This window comes from Colius striatus, chromosome 4 (assembly GCF_028858725.1).
Source record: "Colius striatus isolate bColStr4 chromosome 4, bColStr4.1.hap1, whole genome shotgun sequence".
Taxonomy (NCBI): Eukaryota; Metazoa; Chordata; class Aves; order Coliiformes; family Coliidae; genus Colius; species Colius striatus.
Window position 1 is genome coordinate 5,604,528 of NC_084762.1, and position 16,208 is coordinate 5,620,735.

General features: G+C 42.9%; 1 protein-coding gene across 18 annotated transcripts in view; it reads left to right on the forward strand.

Moving 5' to 3' along the window:
• ATXN1 (ataxin 1) overlaps nucleotides 1-16,208 on the forward strand; it is a 351,766-nt gene that overhangs the window by 190,051 nt on the left and 145,507 nt on the right. For 17 of the 18 annotated variants that reach the window (XM_061994524.1, XM_061994533.1, XM_061994525.1 and 14 more), the window contains one exon: nucleotides 15,652-15,772. The gene's annotated coding sequence lies outside the window, so the exon portion shown is untranslated. Of the gene's footprint in view, nucleotides 1-14,941; nucleotides 14,989-15,651; nucleotides 15,773-16,208 lie in introns of those variants that run through there. The other variant, XM_061994543.1, reaches the window with a different exon arrangement.

The window sequence follows — 16,208 nt, forward strand, 5'->3', positions numbered from 1 at the left end:
TGTCACAATTCGTTTGAACTTCCATCAGGGTTACTACATGGCACAGCAGAATAATTGACACAGCATGCGTTAGCAGTACGTTCATGGGCCCTGGATTTCATCAGGATGAAATCACCCCCAGTAATCAGAAGGGCAGCAAGAGCTTCTGCTTTTGGATTCTTAACGCCTGTATTGGAACAACCCAGTGACTGCTTGGCAAGGAGTACTTTTAAAGTTTTTAGAATGAAATGATTTGAAAATGTTGTGGAAAAAACCCACTTCCTTCCTTCTCTTTCATTTTTCCAGGAGGGAAATCTGAATTCTCTGTGGTCAAAAGCTCACATCTGTGGATATGGTAATACCAGGGAAGTCCTTACCACATAATTCATTGTGACAAGTGCTGGCATTTCTTCTGAGTTGTGCTGTGTCAGATGAAGAGACTCTTTAATCATACTTTTTTCTTCTTTCTTGCAATTAAAGGTTCTGAAGTTCTGCTCCTCCCCTTGGGTACAAGCGCTGAAATATTCACTGCTGCTGGTGTGAGTCCTCACCCGTGGGTCTTGTGTTGTGTGTTGAGCTAATGAGCAAGGAAGGAAAACCACTTAACAAGCTAGTGCTCAGACTTTGGTGTACATGATGTCTGTAGGCTTAGAGTGCAAGTGTTGAAACTCGATTCCCAGTTTGGTTCATTCTGAACAACAGTTTCTGGGATGTATTTGTACGTCCAGCGCGATGAGATTGTGAATCCGTTCAGTGTGCATTATATAAAGCATCACTTTAGATTAATTTCTGAATCAGTAAGTCACATAGTCCTCGGAATATATGAGTATGGTATTTACACAAAGGAAGCAAATGTGATAGAGAACTCTTCCATTTATACTTAAGCACAGATGGTATGGTGATGAGCATGGGAAGAGCTTAAATTGGTCAGAGTTACACTAATGTGAAGTTCACCATGTGCCCTTTCTCTCTCACTGTCTCTCTTGCTTCTAGAGGCTTTTTGCTTCTTTTTCATTGCGGATTTATTTCTCTTCTCAGCATTTTGCTTACATTGTCAATACAGCAGTGTTTGTTCGGCTCAGACCGGGAGAGGTGTTCGATTTTGCAGCTGACGTGTATTTACAGGGTCACCTTCTAGACTGTGTGTTAGATTGACATTCCTCATGAACAATACTTCATGAGCTATATTAGCTAAGAGATCTTGGAGAAAACCATCTCCTTCTCTGAGTCACTCTGAGTAAAAGGCAAATGGAGGAATACACTGGGCGTCAGGTAACACTTCTGGAGCTTACATCAGTTGTTTGAGATGTAAGAAACCTCCGAGACTGTGTCTGATTAAAGATTGTCTAATAGACTACTGCTGTAGTGAAGTGTGTAGCTTAGCTTGTGTGGATGGCTTTGAGCAACCTGAAAGATGTCCCTACTCGTGGCAAGAGAGGGCTTGGAGTAAAAGATCTTTAAGTGTCCCTTCCAAGCCAAAGCGATCTGTGAGTCTGAGGATCTCTAAGAAGCTCTTACTGCAGTTTTTCTCCAGTGCAAGAATCTCCTTTCCATTTTTCCAGTAGATACTCCTTTACTACTAGGAGCAGAGGGTACGGTGTCTTTGAATGTTTTGACACTCATTGCTTTAGTTCTTGAGTCACGACTTGCATAAGTCTCCCGAGTAGGTTTCAGGTTGCTATTTAGAGGTGATGATATGCTTCCTGTGGAGATACTGGGGAGGTAAGAAGCTTTCTTTGTCCTTTCCTCCTGGTTGTTGATACTCTCTTGTTTGCATGAACAGTCAGGAAAGACAAAAGGGGTGAAGATGAGTTCTTGGGAGATACATGTCCTTATGTGTAGGCACATAAATAGTTCTATTCAGATTTTGAATGTTGCTGGTTATCAGAGTGATTAAAAGAGAACAGAGAAATCACTGGGTACCTCCAAGTGGGCCACCCCTTGAATCTGAGACCATTGCTGTTAAGGTGCTCAAATACAACTGTTAAGTCCAGGTGTTCAGGTTTATGTAAGATCATAAAAAGGGGAAGTGGAAAGAGGAAGAGTTGGGAAGTCAGGAACAAATCATACGGTGGCTTGTGGGGAAGCATCAGATACTCAAAAACAGTTACTTGAGGCTTAAACATTTTCAGCTTTAAAAAGCATCTACTTCCTGCACCATTTTACTAGACTTCTTGTCATAATCTGCAGGTCTCTCCTTCTTTTCTTTACACCTCTGTGAGCTAGAAACCTCAGCAGGGAGAGGAAGAGAAAGCATGTGTGACTTGAGAGTCTCACATTATCAAGAATGTGGTGGGAGGGATGGGGGGAAGATACATTTCTGAATAATACCATGCAAGAAAGTTTAGAAGCTGGAAGCACTCCAGGCCATTGATGATCCTGTGAAGTTTCAAGCCTGATTTGTGTAAAGTTATTTTCTTCTTATCTTTGAAAGAGAACTGGCTGCAGACCTACTTGTGGGGTTTGCTAAAAGTCATGGGAATTGGTAGCAAAAGTCCAGGGTGAATCTAGCAGTTAACTCTAGATAAGTGATTGTTTTGGCTCTCCGTCTCCATGCTTCCAAACTTATTTCCATGATACTGCTTGTTGTTAGACTTGTAAAATGCCTTTAGAGTCTTCCTAGGGTTTCTTCAATTTGTCTGCAGGAGAGATACTAGGACCATGCTCTTCACAATGTTTTAGATCAATTACAACGTGTAAACTGTGTGCATATATGCATTCATCAGAAGGACAAAACAATTCTCAGCATGAATGTTGTGCTCTATTCAGTAGCTCTCTTGTCAAATAGGAATGCAGATCTGGGACATACGTGACTTTGTTCTGATACTTTATTCTGGTCATTGTGCACTTGTAGGATACTTGTTTGACTTGTGAGTGAAACACCAAGTTGTAGGAGTGTATCCAGTGGTATTTTAAGGACTCTGTAATATACAAACCCGATCTTTTACATGTAATTTCTTTCTGTTTACTATGATGGGGTCATTGCTCTGTGGTACTACAACAACGTTTTCTTTTGCTAGTAGTAGGCATTTTTGCTTGCCTTGCTACAAATATGCCGAGTGGGCTTTTTAGGGATGAGCTTTGCTGCTTACTTTAGGAAGTTCTGCAAACAGTGTCTGACAATAGTTTTGCTTTCTGCTTGTAATTGCACGTCACTTGTTTTTTGGTAACGCCTTCAGAGCTTCTCAGTTCATTACCAACTCTCAGAACATAATTTTAGAAATAATGCCTATCCTGACTGGTCATAACGAGGCTGAAATTCCATCTTGGGCTTCTGGTGTCATCACAGAACCAGGATGGAATTACAGCTTTAATTTATGTACTATGGGGGATACATTATTTATTACCATGCATTAGAAAATGATTAATCTCTGCTTGTGTTGCAAGGCTATCCTACTGCTGAGAGTCCCCACGAAGTGCTGAGACATTGTAGAACTTCTTGTGCGGATTACAGCTTCATGAAGCTGCCAAAAAGACCAATGCATTATTCAAAAACTGCTAGGGGTGATGAAAATGCACGAAGCCACTGTAGGGTTTTTTCCTAACTAGTACAATTCCTGCAAGGCTTTAGTTTGCTAAAGCCGAGCCTTTCCTTGCCCTTTAGTCCGTTTCAGGTGTTAAATTTCATCTAAAGCCCTGGTCAGATAAATGGGTTGAGGAACAAGGTGTTTTGAGGACCCGCATTCAATGAAGCATTTTAACCCTAGTCAAGCTTCACTGAAGATAAGGGAAATTGATAATGTGCTTAATTGGCTTGCTGAATCAGTTCTTTATTTTCTGCACCTTTGGTTGTTCATAAAACCTTTCTTTGTCCTCCACTTTCCAAAAGTGTGTGTGTGTACACACGCCTACATCTGCACACAGGCAGGAGCCTGCAGCTGTGAATGCAGTGAAGCAGCACGACCTAATGGAAAACTGCTATAAAATTGACTAATTCTTCCATTTTTCATCCCAGTGGCTTTTTTTTTTTTTACAGTGTGTATTTTTGCTTTGGTAACATTGCATTCATACGGGCATTTTCAATACCAGGAAAGTCTGTCATCGAGCTCTGTTGTGAACTCGCTAGTCCTGCCTAACTAGGTGTAATGTCCCCAGCTAGTGCTGTGATGAATTTGAGTTGCAGTGTTGCTTCATGGTCAGTTTCCAGTGGGGTTTAGCCTTCCTACAGGAACTGAGAGTTTGTCCACTTTTGTTTTAACAGCCTGTGGACATGTGTTCATACAGATAGCTAGCACCAGCCACTAGACCGTGCAGCTGTTACTGAGCCACATAACAAATCCATGCCTCTACATGAAAAAGAATTTGGTGTTTGGTGGTGGGCAGATGGTTTGGAAAAAAAGAAAGAAAAGAGAAAAGAACCCCAAACCCTAAAGGTTTGTAGGGATTCTAATTAATAAGCTGTAGCAATAGATCTTCAAGGGAGTGAGCACTATTAGATCTGAAGAAAAGAACTGGATATTTGTAAAAGATCAAACAGATACAAATACCTTAAGAAGTCACTGATGTAAATTAAGTGAATGCTTTATGCTAGTACAAAAGTATTATAAAAAGTTAAATACTCCCACTTTCTAAAGTGGCATTTTTTATCTAAAGGCTCTGATGACATGTATAAACCACTCAAGTTTCAGTCTTGTGGGTTATATTGTCACCAGAGGCTCTGACTAATAATTCAGCAAAGTCTTACAAGTGACAGATGGATATAGTATGACTCTAAGTGACTTCTTTTAATTGTTGTTCTTTTATTATTGTCATATGTTTTAAGAAGAAAAAGTAAGCAGAGAGAAAAATCGCAGTGCTAGTTGGACCTAGTGGGGAAGCGTTATCCTGGATTTAATTTGGGTGGTCATATTATAAATCACAGCTGTGGAATCTAAAAGCCAGCTTCAAAGTTATTAAACCTTGAGGTGTAAGAATCTTGAAGCTGGTGTTGTGGAGAAAGATGTACAAAGCACACTGGCAGCTCTACCCCCTCGCAAAATTAAAATGATTGGCATCTTTGCAGAGAACACCATGGGAATCAGAATTAGAGACATCCACCCCACTTCAGTTTGAGAGCTGGAGAGACGGCTGCAGTTTCTATGCAGAGTTTCAGCCCTCTAGAGCTGTATAAATAGATCTCTGGCGCCGTGCAGATCTGTGCGGGACCAATCGCCGTTGCCTTCCGCATCACGAGGAGATGCAGAGGAGCCATCCTCTGCGGCTGCCTGTCTCATGCAGCTCATCCTGACCAGGGCTGCTGAGGGCAGAAAGGCCTGCTCAGGTGATGCTCTCTCTTATGCAGATTCAGGCGAATGTTGATCTCTAAGTGGGACACGGCATTTGTGCTGGCTTTCTGAATGAGTTGCAGCCTCGGGCGAGTCCGGTGTCATGTGAATCGAGATAATATGTCACATCAACAGAGAGGAAGCCAGATGTTTAGCACCGGGGGAACCGTTTAATTGTGTTATGATAGATACATGAGACTGGAGATAAACAGGACATTTTATACATAGACCATAATTTCTTACTTTTCTGCTTGCTAGTTCACTACAAGTGTTATTATTGCCAGTTCTGTGTAGGCTTTAAGTGTGATAGGAGATGTAGAAATGAAGATGAATGTCAAAGTTTAAAGGTAGATTTCTCAAGGTCCCTAAGCTGCCTGTCTCCCTTGGCGGCTGTGGAGCACATTGTGATGAGCTGTCACAGTCCATAAGAGTTGGATCCAGCTCCTGGCAGCCGAGGGTGACACCCTGGGTGTGCGTTTCCACACACACTCAGAGGACTGAATCTGCAGCGTGAGGAGCATAAGCTCAAAAGAAAGGAAAGCAGATTTTAACATAGGATTGATGTCCAATAGTGTCTTGGTGTATAGATGCCCAACTCTTGGAAATTACCCTGAAGTTAGCATTGTCATACATCTCAGGAAGCATGCCAGCCAGCCCTCCCTCTGCAAGCACTTAAACCAGAGAGACACGGCTCTCTTCACTCTGCCACGATGCTAGAGCTGGTCTGAGCTTTTGTTTTTCAGAGCCTGATCTGTTTTATCACCCGAGTTTTCAGTTCAGATGAGTGAAGATTGGGCAGTGTGGTTGTACTGTGCTGACACTCGGGACTGGGCTGTGCCTGCACCGCAGGAGCTTGCAGAGCTGTGTAATTGCAAGTTTACTGTCACACAAGGAATGACTGATGGCATAATTTGTATTTTCAAAATATGTAAGCAGCTCAACCTAATCAGGTGGTGTGGTAAATATTTCCAGGAGATAAAAAACACAAAGTATTAAGGCAGGGAACGTAGCTATAAACTTCCTTTAATGAGTTGATATATTGTTTGATTGTGCTTTTTCATATACATGAGCTTCTGCATGCCAAGTGCTGGTAATAATTGGCAGCTACTTCACAGTCCTGGAGAAATAAGACTATAAATACTGGAAATGCTAAAAAAGAGTGGACGTGTCAGTTTGCCTTTCAGACTAATGTGCCACACAGGTGATTAGTACAGATGGTAGAAGGCCCATTTATCCTTCTTGCTCCTGGAAATACAAATAGAGGGAGAAGATTTAAAATTTGGTTTTAATTAAAAGATTTTTCTACAGTGGAAATGTGTCAGTGCTTGGTGAAAATCACACTCAGTGGAACTTGGAGGAGTGGGGGGGAACCGTTCACTCTTTCACAATGAAGAACAGTTTGTTTTTAACAATGAGAAGATGCCGGTAATAACTGTGGGAAGGCCTAGGAAAGTGGTACGTTCACAGGTGGGTGAAATCTTGCTGGAGTTTGGATGTCTTTCTGAAAAGGCTGCACTGCAAATTTTTGAGCTTAATGCTCCTTACTTGTATGCAAAGGCAGGGTGATTCCCAGTACAAAGGGGATTCTAGGCTGGGAGTGTATGGTCTGCCATGTAGATTAGGATAAGCCTAGGGGCGCATAATAGTCTTTGCTGGCTTTCAAAATCTCTTCAGTTTTGCTTAAAGCCTCAAGTTGGCTGTCTGGTTTATATCACATTTGAATTTATACCTATATATTGTGGCACATGCATTTTGGCATAAAATATGAGTCCAGGGACTAGTGCAAGGAGATGTGTTTGTAGCTTTTTAGTCACTTTGCTTCTTTTAAAGCAATTCTCTCATAGTCATAGGGCTTTTTAAAGTTAATATGCTAGTTACTGAAAGTGGGATGTTGTCTGTTTTCCTCATTTGGAAGAAAGTTGTGCCGTTGGTTTCCTTGCAAACCTTTGTCATGCTGCAGAGACTGGCTGAAGGGTTAATTTTGTTTTCTGCAGTTGGATGGCGATAGGAAAGTTAGGTGGTGCTTCAGTCACTAGCTTTAGACACCCAAGAGAAACCCGAGGTGTGAGATCGAGGAATGCTGGAAAAGACAGTGTGACACTAAAATTGACACTGGTTGGTGCTGGAAAGTGAAACTGTAGAGTGCTGTCTTTGTCGTGACAAATATTTGCAAGTTGAAAGCAGATTCATCCCAGGTCTGATTAAACGCTGGAGAGATTAGGCTGCACTGCTCATGTTAGTGCACATGTGTGCACAATATCCTAGACAGGTTACAGGCTTGGTGTTCTTTTTTCTGTTTACAGCCTCTTCACCAAAATTAGTAGGACATACATAGCTGTATGCAACATTGTGAACATCCCGTAAACTTAGTTTTGTCCCTGATGTTGTCAACAGCTCTCTTACATTATGAATCATATTAAGGAAAAATACTTTGTTTCGATCCTCTAGGGGAAAAACCCTTCCTCTGTCTCACCTCTCCCCAAAAACCCCAGACACCTACTTGTCCTATGTCATCTGAAGCAGATTTGAGTCTGTTATCTGTGCCTAAATCTACAGATACATTTTTCCTGTCTTGCACAGGAACAAAATGTTGTCCCACTTTCTGTAGCTGCGATTTAGTAGTGTCACAAACAAGTTGCAGTAGTAAACTGAATGCATTAAAGAAATGGAACAGAGGAAAGATTACAAATTGATTCCTCAGAAAACATACCTAATATTACCCATAATCAGAATGCAATTCACAGTAAGTAAAAGTAAAGCTGTGTTTCAAACCAGCATAAGTAAAATAAACCTCCCTGGGCAAGACTGTGGTTGGATCTGATACTACTGAATCTTGCAGGGCTGGTACAAGTTTTAATGTGAAATCCATTTGTTTATCTCTCAGTCTTCCCAGAGTAATGCTGGCATCCACTGTCCAGCTCCAGCTAAATTTAACAGATGGGCTGAGATCACCAAGTCCCTGAACTCCTAGCAGTTCTGTGAAACAGGCAGTGGGATATAGGATAGCAACAGAAATGAGTGGCCCTGCTGAAGAAAAGGCTTGCCCGTGTTACCACAGATGTGAATGTGCATGGAGTGCTCCCAGATGTGAGCTGTGCATGAGGTCACCTACCTGCCAGAGGTAAAGCTACAAGGAACCAGCCTTCATAGACACCACTGCTTATAGGACTACTTGGTCTTTTAAAGAGGGAGAATGTCCTAAATCCCTGTACTTCTCCCACACTTTCCTAATAAATATAGTGGGCTTTAGGTTTCCATCTTTCCTCTAAACCAACAGCACCTTCACTCTTGTTTTGCATATTCTGCAGGAGGCAAATGGGGCCTGAAACAGACAAACAAATTGATGTGACTGGGGCACCGGAGAAGCTGTAACGCAGCTCTGACGTGTGCAGCCAAGCTGGGAGATTAGAGCCCACCTGCTCACCTTTTCTGTCTTGTCTGCAGGGTCAGTAGTGAATATGCTTTAAACACACAGATGAGTTACAAAAGTTTCTGGACCTTCTCAGACGACTCTCAAAAATGCAAGACAAGGACTTGGGCACAAAGCTGCGCTGTCTTAAAGATTAACCATGTTAGAAACTATATCTCTGTCTGATTTAATATGTAGAAACAATTATCTTTGAAGGAAGCAAACAGAACCACACATCTCACTTCAAAAGAGGATGCTTTGAAGTGAGAGGACAAGCAGCATAGTAGCAGTTGTGACAGGACCCAGCTTCCTCCATTGACTTTGCCCTTTTCATTGACAAAAATGGACAGTAGTGGTGAAGTGAGACACTGGATTTTAGACATATCTGTGCTTGGGCTTCCTGCTAACAGTGAGCTCAGAGTCTCACTTCATCTTGGCCAGGCCCTCAGCGCAGTAGTCAACACTGGTCTTGCTCATGAATTTGATGCCAGGTCCAGAACTGTTTAACAAAAGTTGAACAGACAGAGCAATTAGGTTTAGTTGGTTTCCTGAACTGGGACTGCAAGGAGGTTTCCATCACAAAGAGAACATAAGATCCAATGTGAAGAAAAAACACCAGAGAGTGTTTGACATAAGCTCAGGTGACCGCATAGTCACCTTAAAGAAGGCTCTACTGCCTAAAATGTTCAGCTATCTGTTTTCACAAGCAATGCTTTTTTAGGGGGTTTAGTGGGGGAAAGGCAGTGCTTTTATTTTCTGTCTTTTTACCCAGTTTGTTTTACTTTCTCCCTTCTCTAATCATTCTTTATGATTTTTATGCAAGACAAAACCAAAATATTTTAAAGAGTGGAAGAACTCATTGCAGAACTACAGAAATTAGGTTATTGTAGCTGAAACTACTTTGATCTATTCTCTCTTTACATTTTTCACTCAAAGATGCTCTTGCTGCTGTCACACCATTGCAATATTACAGTAGACTATAATAACATCATCTTCCCATTTGGTGGCATAAAGATGTATGACAGCAGCACACTTGCTTTTTATGATTATGCCTACATTAGCAAGTGGTGTGGACCAACTGGAGAATGCTGTATGGTGAAAAACTTGGCACTGGGATCTTAAGGTTCACACCAGACACATTTCAGGGTTGCTTTTACTTTTGAGCAGTCTGGTGCCACTAACTGTCTGCTCTTGAGACCATGATGCTTCTAGTTTACTTCCTCCCAAGAGACATTCGGACCACATGCTCCAGGACCACCTCACAGTGCCCAGGCAGGACAGAGTACCTGGAGACTTGCTTCAAAAGCTACAGTCCTGATCTGAGCAAAAAGTAGTAAGGCAGCCATGCCCCTGTGTGATGAAGACATATTTCAGCAGTCTGATCTTGTAGTTGTACCAATTAGTAAACCACATTTCATAACTTTTCTTTCTTAATATTCTTTCTTCCCTTTTCTAAGTAGATATTACTGAAAGGGGAAGGTTGATGTGAGCAGGCCTCAGAGAAGGAAGGCTGTTTTGAGAAGTTAGAAAGAAGAAATCTTCTACCGAAAGAAGGATTGTGTCTTCTTTAAGGAGCTTACACAGTGCCTACTACACAATAGGTGCTTAACCAGTAGTAACCCACATGTAGTAGTTTGTGCTTGACTTGCTGGCATGAGCATGTGCCACTGGAGACACTGCTCACACCTCTGAATTAAAGAGAGTGGTCAGATACCCCCCGGAACCGAGGCTGTTGGTCGTGGTAAGGCACTGGCTGGGCATCCTTTATTGAAAGGTGTGTAGGCTTTTTTTGCTATGTGTCCTGAGGCAGAGAAGGAACATAGGTGGTATGGTGAGATGTAATGTCATACTACTGCTAACATGACTTGGAAAAATATATGATGTTGCCTTAGAGACTAGGTGTGAGAGCCACTCTGGCAGATGTGACAGTCCTGCTTTCTGGATCTGACAGTTGTCAGCCCAGAGAGCCTACTACCAAACCTAGTGTTTGCTGAGACACTCATGTTGCTTGTGCTGAAGAAAAGGAAGTAGAAGTAGGGATGACAGAAGCAGTAGTACAATGTTGTTGAAGTAGATAAGTAGACTTAAACAAAAGCTTCACATTTCTCAGTGTCCTGGTCTGATTGAAAAGTAGATTCGGCTACAAAAGCCAATTCGCTTTTAGAGCCAACCAACTCACTGAATCCAGGCAGAGGATAACATTTCTTCCTCTGCCTGGAAGGCTTTAGTTGCTGGCCAAGCTGCTGGCATAGTCCTGCTGATCTCAAAAAATAAGACCAAACTGCAGTGGTGCCGGGCTGGTTGTGGCTTAGTCAAATTTCTGTTCTAAAAAAAGCTTATGGTCAAGCCTCCAAAGCTTCCTGCAACAAAGGTCACCACAGATTTCTGCTGAAGTGTCCTGTACTCTGTAGCACTGGTGATACATAGATGTGTGAGGATTATTGATGGTTCAGTCTTTCTATATAGCAACAAACAACCACGTCTCAAGATCCACCCTCATATAGCTAGAAGGTAGGTGAGCAGAGTAAGTAAAGCAGAAAGTAATAAGAAAAAAATACCAGACCAAATCTGTACCAAAAAAAGGTGACATTTCTTCTGTTTTCTAGAGCCCTTCACTCGAAGAACCCAGAATTTATCGAGACGTGGCAGCTCATGCCACACTTCAGTTTCTTAACATCTCTTTCCAAGCTGTACATACGTGCCTTTTAGCAGAGGCACACTCACCTGCTGCTTCTCATGGGTAAGGCACTGAAGTTGTGCAAAAGGATGTTACTGTCTAGACCAGCTCAAGCCAGTGAGAGAGTGGGTGGACGATATTCAGCTCTTCATCTATCATCACTCTTGGTTTTCAGAAGCCGAGAGCCGAGGATGGTTACGCCTCAGTGAGGTGCACGGATGACACAGGATGAGGCCAAGAATTTGTGGTGCCATCAGCCTCTCTCAGGCCTTGGTGCTGTGTGGGCTCAGACGCTGAGCTAAGATAAGGAGACACTTCAGAAGGTGCCAGGGAGAGCCTGAGGTCAGTGCCTGATGAGGCCAGGGTGATTATGACTTGTCGAGACCTAGCACCCCTCTGGGTGAGTGGGAGTGTGTGGCACTGTGGCATCTTTTAGTGATCACCAGGCTGCAGCAAGGCGCGGGGACAGTGCGTGTGGGCTGGTATCATGTGATAGTCACTCTCGGCTGTTAAAAAGTGAGGGAGTTTATTGTGTTCCTGCTTACAAGCAGAAAGCAAGAAAAAGAGTAAATACCAAGTGGGAACATGTGCTTGGGCCTGCCTAGGATGGGCAGTAGGTCCATTCCTGTGAGATACGAGGACAGTCACCATGGCTTTCTCTGTGTACCGAGAGGTACCGAGAGGTACACAGAGAGCGTGGTGCTGCCATTTCAACATCCTTCATAGCTAGTCCCCAAATGAGATTGTATTTTAGCAATCTTCTTTGCTGTCTTCTGGCCTTGACTTGGTCCTGTCACATGTGATAGTACCTCGGTGCTTTTGTCCACACCCACCCCAGGATCGCTTACCTGGGGACAGACAGCGAGGGAGGCTGTCGGATCCTGTCTGCCACCCAGGCTTGGAGATGAACAAACCTACCTAAAACAAAAAATACGAGCTGAGTATTTCTCTGTAGTTTGTCTTGGGATTTCATTTCTTTCTTTACATGATTCTTTGTTTCCACTGCTGTGTTTTTTCACTGGTTTTGATCAGAGTTGAGTCATGCTAATGGAGCAAACGTGCAAGCTGGCTGGAATGGAAAATCAGCTCAGTTTGTTCATCTCTTTTGGCCTTTTTATCATTTAATTCTTGGGAGTTTGCAGTACAGCACACTGCAGGTGTGATGTGCTGATGTTTTCAGGAGATCCTGGTCAAATTTGACTTCTTAGCAGCTGGCAGGGTTAACGTGGTATGTGTGGGAGCAGGAAGGGGAATTCATGCTTCAGAGTGAGCCTTCATTTAGCTCTGTTGGAGACTAAAGAAGCCGAGCATTGCCTCATTTATTGAACAGGGAAGAGTGAAGGAGCTGACAAAATACTCCTTTAATTTGTTTAAAGCTGCATTCATCTCTCCAGAAGGGGGAGAGTGGAATAGTTGAGTGCTAGGACGAATGTGCCTAATTTAAGGACGGTCCTTCCTCCCTGACTCGACAGACACTACGGAGAAAAACCCAAGATGTTTAAACAGGGACTGTCAAATCTACTCATGTATGTTTTTGCAAAGTCTGGTGTTATCTGACTGTCAGGTGAGGCTCTGTGTGACTAAATGACTCTATATTGTAAGAGTTCACGGTTGGTTTTGATACCATTGAGATTACTAAGCAAATACTGTAGATGCACAGAGTGGACAGTGACTGCATGAAGACCACACAAGTTTAGGGGTTTGTTCTCTACTGTGTAGTTACTCCTTTTTCTTTTCAAGCAAAGCAGAGATTTCCTTCATCACAGTTAAATCTTTTTTTCATTTGACAACCTCTGATTTGCTTCTCTTGTTTCTGTGTGGATCAGATGGGTAATGGAAGCTGTACAGCAAATTAATGTATGCTACTCGAGATAGTAAAATGCAGGGCTACAATAGGCCTTTTCTCAGCAGCTGTAAAGCTGTTGTGTGACTACAGTGAATCCATTCAATCTCCCCCACGCTCGCTGGGAGGACACAGGAGAAGAGTCATACTAGTGAAATGACTATCCAGCAGAACAGTTGCAGAGGGACAGGCTGATGACTCAGTTTGGTTTACAGGGTCTTTTTTTTTTGTGAACATCAAGTTTCAACCTCACATGAGTTAAGAGATCTATAACTTTGTCCACATTACCAGATTATCCATTAAATCAGCATGGGTGTCGCCTCATATCAGCCCTCTGAGATGGAGAATGCTATTATCTTTGCTGTAGAGAAAAGGGAAACTGAGGCACGGGGAAAATTTGGGTTAGATGATGATGTACACTAGGAGCCAAACTGTCATGCTTTAGTTGCACTGTGGAAGCTCAAGTGTTCAGAGCTATTTCAGCCTTTCAGCAAGTGTCACATAGCATTTGCCCGTAGGTCATGCAAAAAGCATGGAGGATGGCTGGGAATCTGTCCCTCAGACAACGTTACTTAAATAGATTTTAATGCTCTTTAAACAGAGAGTAAAAAATATGACTATGTAAGTGAGAACAGGAGGATTTCTTGCTGATTTTGATCTTAAAATAGAATCCCTGGCCACCTTGTGTTTGAGTCAGGGATAAAAAAGAGAGGCAGAAGCTAGTTGATTCAGTGGGGTGACACTCTATAAAATAATCCCTTTAACGCTTTTTGTTAAATTAAGGATGGTTTCTGGGGTGGCATGAGTCATGGACAGAGTGTCCTCATTTCACTTTGAACTTCCAGCCTTCTCTGGATTTGTGTCACAGCTTTAGAGGGCTTTGTCCCCTTCCTGCGAGTCTGTAGGTTTGGCTGTTGCAACCTTTGCTCGCGTTGAGTGGGAGCAGGCTCCTTGAAGGAAGCAGCAAGAGCACGTAAGTGAGAACAGGCACGGTGGAGTGAGGGGGCAAGGTAATTTAAACAGAGCATTTTGGATTTGTTTGTACTGAAAGTAGCTGCAGGGAGTGGTGACGTAGGCACAGCCTCTGTGCAGATGTCAAGGGAAATCTGCTTTGCCCCTTATTTGTGTGTTGATCTGCTTGGATTTTTGGGTTGTGATCTCTGGGAATGTGTGTGGGAATCAACTCTGATGTTAGAAAGCTGTGCTTCTAAAGTTTCGGACTGCTTTTGGTCAGGTTGTATGTTCTGAAATGCTTACAGCCACAGAAGGCTGTGGGATAGCGTCTCAGTTTCTTAATGAAAAGCAATGGAAAACATTATTCAGAGCTGCCTGCCTGTCCTAGCTGAGGAAGAAAACCAAAGAGGTCTGGCTTTCTTGCACGGAAGGTCAGAGCCTCCTCTTTGCCGTGTCGTGAAAGTTTGACTTCAACGGGGATAGTCACAGGTGTAGCCCCAGGAACGGGTTTGTCTTTTGGGCTTTTCACAGAACAAGAACAAACATAGTTATTGGTCCTAAAAACTGTTTGTAGAGAAATAACTGAGATGCCTGTAATCCGGAGGGGCCACGCAAACGCCAGCCAGCGCGCTCGGAGGGCAGGCGAACTCTGCGCTGCCTGGCAGCGTCTGCACCTCGTAGCCAGGGGATTTTCCTGCTGACAGAGCCTGCTTTGGAGGCTTACGTACCCAGCTGGCTCCTGGCCTGCCTTGCTGCAGGTATGGGAGAGGGAGGAGGGGGAAGCGGGAAGCGGTGAGAAAGTGTTCAAAGTGTTCTGGTAGCAGCACTCGCTGAAAATTCAAAGCCCTTCGGACGTTTTTTGGTGAGGGTGATGTAAAAATTGATTGTATTAGAGACCTGCCAGTTGCTCTTACTCATTTGCCTCGTCGCTCCTCCTCCCTTCCTTCCTCTCTCGTCAGCCGGGCTGGGTTCTGTAGTGCTAGTGCTGCATTGCTTCTTCAGCACGGCTACTACTTCCCCCACGCTGCTACTACAGAAGTACTACAGTAACTCAGCGGAGATTAGGGAGTTGGCCGTGTACGTGTTATTAGTGGTAATAACAGTGGCAGTAATAATGAAGCTGGTGATTGCTCTCCCATGTAACAGTCTCTTGCTTCACATAATGATTTTTCTTCTGATGTGTATCTCTGGGCTTTCTTCCCTTTTCACCTTCACACGTATATGCTTTAAATGAATACTTTATAGCACTCTGCCTCGCAGGTTTAAAAACAAACCCCTTATTTTTAAGTGTTCTAAAATAGTGGTTGGGTTTTTTTGTTTGTTTTGTTTTGGGGTTTTTTTGTTTTTAAAGCACAACCCACAGAAGTATGTTTGTGCTGCTTCTGCTGGGGGGAGAGTCATCACACTTGCTTTAAATAACGAAATATACATTGGAGAAAGGTCAGGGATTTCCCCTGAGCCACCCACCAATGGGTTGAAATGACATTTTCATTTTGAGTGTTTTCTTGTTTTGTTTTTGTTTAAGATCCTGGAGCACAGGGGAAGAGTTTTAATGCAAAACATCAGAAACAAAAGGCTGCAACATCTCCAGTGAGAGAGGAGAAAAAAAGGAGATTTACGGTTGCATCTTGAAACACTCACATGAGGTAAGTGATTGGAGAGTCTTGTCATAAGTTACTGTTAGTTTGTAATTAAATTAATCACTGTTTGCCTCAGAGTGTCGTGATATTTCTATCGAAGGCAATAAAAACAGATGGGAGAGGAAGGGAGAGAACTTTAACGGTAAACCCAGAACAGCAGTAAAAATATGTTATGCACTTATCTTGTTGAAAACGGGCCCCATGAGGTCTGATCCCACAAACAGGCAATCGTTCTGACATTTATAAGGGTTAAACCTTCTTTAAATCAATGAAGCTATTCTCCCTGAAAGTTAGGCACGGGCCTAAATATTTGCAAGTTTGGAATCTATATTACATGGGAGCTCTGCAGAAGCAAGCTATTGAAGAACATACAATGCACAGCCAGAAAAATGCATATACAATTGTCTTACTGTTGGTGATAATGTCGTGGGTAATCTGATTT